General features: G+C 30.5%; 1 non-coding gene across 1 annotated transcript; it reads right to left on the bottom strand.

Annotated features, from left to right (window-relative positions):
• Positions 1-3,498: 3,498 nt before the first annotated feature.
• Positions 3,499-3,635, bottom strand: LOC114078765 (small nucleolar RNA SNORA2/SNORA34 family). The gene has a single exon (XR_003580393.2). It is a non-coding gene; the product is annotated as a small nucleolar RNA SNORA2/SNORA34 family (small nucleolar RNA).
• Positions 3,636-5,213: the final 1,578 nt, after the last annotated feature.

Below are 5,213 nucleotides of genomic sequence, written 5' to 3'. Positions count from 1 at the left end.
CGTGTGAGGCCCTGGGTTCAATTCTCAGCACCACATATAAATAACGAAAATAAAGGTCTTTTGAGAACTAAAAAAGAAAAAAAAAGCTGAGTTGTAAAACTACCAACTGTAACAATCCTTTCCTAAGAAGTACCTTGGTTCCTTATCCCTCAAGTGAAACAGTCAATATTTGACCATTCCTCCTGGTATCTATCTACAGTAGTTATGATTTTCCCTTCATTTCTGTGAGGTGCAAGTTCACATTTTTTTTTTACAAAATATTTGTGATACTAAATACTTACTCATTTTTTAAAAGAGATAGTATTGAATTTTTAAAGAGACAATATTTTAAGAGATGATGTTAATTTTTTAGAGCACATACTCATTTTATTTTATTTTTTATTTATTTATTTTTATTGGTTGTTCAAAACATTACAAAGCTCATGATATATCATCTTTCATACATTTGACTCAATTGGGTTATGAACTCCCATTTTTACCCCAAATACAAATTGCAGAATCACATCGGTTACACACTCACATTTTTACATAATGGCATATTAGTGACTGTTGTATTCTGCTACAACTGCACATTTTTGATTCTGAAAAATGTCAGAATATTCTGCCAACCAATGACACATCTCAGTACTAGTTATTTCAGTGGAACCCAACCAAGACAGATGGCCAGATTGGCAGAGAAGTCCCCTTACATAGATGAGAGTTAGCAAAATCAGGACAGCTTCCTTTGAGCATATCCTGGTACTCAGCCAACAAATGCTTCCTTATTAACAGTTAATAAAGTGAAGAAAAATTTATTGCTCATACAATTATAGAGGTTAGTCACCATTTTAATAGGTGATTAGATAGATTGTCAAATACTACTATTGGTTTATGAGGCCTTCCTTTTTTTCTTTTTTAGAAACTCATGTATGCGTATCCATCTCTAAAATTGTCGAGAAGTATTTGGAATCTGAGATTTTACTCTACTTGCAAGCTCTTAAGTTCACCTGTCACAGTTTTATTAATGCTAGTAGAAGATGAAAATCTTCAGGATTAGTGATAAGGGAAAGATCATTTCTCACACCCATAGCAATATAGAATGAATACTTTTATACCAGTTCTGTGAGACACAATTTCCAAAAGGTAAAGCAATGGCAGCAGTTAATACTTTTACTTGCATTGGGTTGTGCTGCAGGAGGGAAATGTGACAATTAGAGAATCCTAATATTTTTTAATAGGCATTAAGCATGCTTCTTGTTTTCTTTCAGAAGGAAATTGTATCGTTAATTTCCAAGGGGGATTTTTAACAAACGTGTATGAAAAGAGAGAATATGAAATAACAGGATTATGTGTGTGTTTGTGTGTATATATATATATATATATATATATATATATATATATATATATATATATATATATATATATATGTTTACACACACATATATATGTGTATTTATGTATATCTGTGTGTATATAAATACATACAGAAATAGATGAAGATGCGGTATTCACTTTGCATATCTTGCGATCATATAAATGAATAGTATTTTTAACAGTGCTAAGTATTCAATAGGAAAATTGTATTGCTCTGGATCCTTTTTTGTAAAAAAATAAATAAAAATTCTCTTTTTGGAGTAAGTACTTCTTCATGTCTTTGGAAATTTACATACTTCTCAATTTTTATCCTTTCTATTTTGAATTACATTCCCAATTTAATCTTTTGTTCTTTAAATGCTGTGAAATATTTCTAAGAGTTACTTTTATGTGTAATTATTTGCTGGTATCACTTTCTCTGGGACATCTACATATTTCCACCGTAATCACCTTCTTCATTTATGTGGATAAGTTTGCCAAACTAACTTCCTCTGCCTACATATAAAAAGACCCTTAAACAGCATTGTTAAAGTTCCCACAGGCAACTGCATCCAATTACCCTAAATTTCACATGTGGAATGATCGTTCTTTATTTTTTGTTAGAATTTCATCTTTTTGATCAATCCTCTCTTTTGATTGTTTTTGCAAACCTTAAATGTGTTTATTGTTGATAGGCAATGAGGCAACACAACTACTAGCATTTCTAACTGTGCAAGAACTGAATAGCAGATACACAGTGACAAATCACAGGAAGATTTTGAAAGAAGCAATATTGGTTACTGATTATGATATACCTTCATTATTTACAAAGTGATTATTGAATAAAGATCTATTATTGAATTTTGTACTTTACACAGCTATTCAATATTAATCATCATGGTAATCAAAACATAAATTATGCATTGACAAATTGATTTTATTTTAATAAACTACAATAAATAACTAAAATTTATGAATATAATACTATGCTAAATGAGGATTTTTCTATGTGTATATGATATATAAGGAGAAAAATTGAAAGGGAAAAAGAGGAGTAAAAAACATAAAGAAAATGGAGCAAAATATAATTGGTGAAACTGAATATAAAATATACAGGTGTCTGATTATACTAGTCTTATAATTTTCCTTAAATTTGAACTTTTTGGGGAAACAAAACAATCTATAACATAAATTAAATATCTGAAGTTAAGAATTACTTTTATCAGACTAGATTTTTAAAGTATCCAACTAAGAGATAATACAAAGAAAATTGGAAAGTAAATACGTGGTAAATAGGTACTCTAAAACTAACTTAAAGCTGGTATTACTACATAAATGAAGTAAGTAGATTTTATGGTAGAAGGATACTGGAAATAAAGATGTACAGTTGTAGAAAAAGAAGGGAAATATCATAGTCCAAAATTTTTATGTACTTCATAACATAGATGCAAATTTTATGTGTGTGTGTATATATATATATATATATATATATATATATATATATATATATATACAGGATATGTATATTTTACAATATATTACAAATATAATACATGGGTATATAATATATGTATACCTGTGCATAATTACTTTCACATTATAAAATATATCATATTATAATTTTATTTATGAACATATATAGACAATATTAGATTGTGCTATTTTATATATTTTTTTCTTCAAACTGTTATACATACACATGCATATATATATATATATACATATATATATATATATATATATATATATATATATATATATATACATTTATATGTACACACATATATATGTCTGAAAAACAAATAAAATAATTGAAATACTTCTATAAATAATATGTAAAGATAAAGTAGCCAGGAGTAAATTGTAACTATATACATCTATGTTTATAGCAGAAATAGACAATTCTACTTTATTCTACTAGTCAGAATAGTTATTATTTAAGATGGATAGGATCTGATACCACAAGTTATGAAGCAATGATAAAATTCAGTCCTTGATCTGGATTTTGATTTATGAATTGGTTTATATATTTATTTATCTGCTTATTTATTTTTTGTTACTGGTGAAATATTGTTACTCAGAAGTGCTCTACTACTGAACCCTATCCCCCAAACCTTTTCACTTTTAATTTTATTTACTTATTTCTTTTTTTAAAATTCACTCTTCAGATGTTTCTTTCTATTGTATTGACTATTACACTTCTAAAGTTCTGAAATAGCCAACAGATCACAGAAAGACATTTCTTTAGGCTCCTGCTTGAAACCAACAGCTTCAGCAAACTCCTCACTTTGATTCAGGGCCAATCACTTTTAATTTTTTTTTTCTTTTTTAGAGAGAGAGAGAGAGAGAATTTTAATATTTATTTTTTAGTTTTCGGCGAACACAACATCTTTGTTTGTATGTGGTGCTGAGGATTGAACCCGGGCCGCACACATGCCAGGCGAGTGTGCTACCACTTGAGCCACATCCCCAGCCCCAATCACTTTTAATTTTAAAACAGGATCTCTTGAAGTGGCAAAGGCTGGCCCCAAATTTGTGATCATCTTGTTTTAGCCTTGTGAGTCAATGAGATTACAGACATGTATCTGGCTGAATGTGTTTAATCTTTGAAAAATCATCAGCATTTATAAAATATGCACTACTTAATATGCACAGTACATTTCAGTGAAAACGAAAACAAAACAAAATTAAATTAAAATGCAATAATTCTATCCATACATACATGCCACACACATACAAACATATGTATTTCCTAGCTCTGACCACGAAGAAATTTAGAAATAATGAGGAATCAATACAAATACCCCTAGCATCCTGAACATAATTTTGCTTGGAAAATCTGATTGAAAAAGATTAGATTTTCATAAAGAAGTGGCTGATAACTGCTATGGTCATGATCAACAGATTTAGAGGCTCAATAATGGATTTCTATTAGTAAAAGATAAGGAAATTTGATCACCCAAAGGAATTCAAAGAGCAAAGCAATGAATGGAAGACATCAAATATGTGAAAAACATAAAGTTCATAATGTTGCTCAAAAGGGAAATTTGAAGAAAAAGAAGGAAGTTAACTATTTTGATAATTGGTAGATATGGGGAAATAAACATGCATTCTTTTCTTGCATGAACTCTGCACTGGAGTAACCAAGTAGTTGACAAGGAAATACCTCTCTTTATAGAAGATAATCAATTGTAGATAATCAATTAAAAATCATAAAATTAAGAATATATATATGTCTTAAGACCAAAAAAAAATAATAACGGAGAACCATTTTAACAGAGAACTTATGACACTACATATGTATGACTTAGAGGTGACAAAAGACCCTGGGAAGTCTTGAGACTCAAACAGGGTTAAAGGCATGACGCAGTGGTGTTGCCTTGTAGAATCTGAATGGCTAGTGGCAGTGAGGTAGGAACGATGACTATCCCGGGATTCCTGGAATTATGGAATTGCACAGCCTAAGAAATGTGTTTTATACTGCTATGAACTGCTTCACCCTTGACTGTAGCTGTAGGAAGAGAAATCTTACTTCTGAGTATGTATACTGTGTCTTAACTTTTATTGATGAACTTTTATTGATGACTTTCTGGGAAAAACCAGAGGTGACTCTCAACCTGACTTTCTTTCTTCCTTCTAATGTGGAGAACTCTTATCTCATTCCATGGTATCATCTTTTGTTGGGAGCAGAGACTGAATTGTGGGTTTTGAACTATCCTGTGACAGGAGCAATGCCTCTATTGGGAACACTCAGTGCAGTGCAAAGACATCACTTTGGGACTGCCCAGTTGCTATGGGGATGCCATGTTCAATAGGATGTTCTGTGCCAGTCACAGAGATATTCAGTTCCTTGACCTTGAGTTTCAGATGCCAGCTGATTA

The sequence above is a fragment of the Marmota flaviventris genome, chromosome 8 (assembly GCF_047511675.1).
Source record: "Marmota flaviventris isolate mMarFla1 chromosome 8, mMarFla1.hap1, whole genome shotgun sequence".
In the NCBI taxonomy this organism is placed as follows: Eukaryota; Metazoa; Chordata; class Mammalia; order Rodentia; family Sciuridae; genus Marmota; species Marmota flaviventris.
This window is presented reverse-complemented; position numbering and strand designations above follow the sequence as displayed.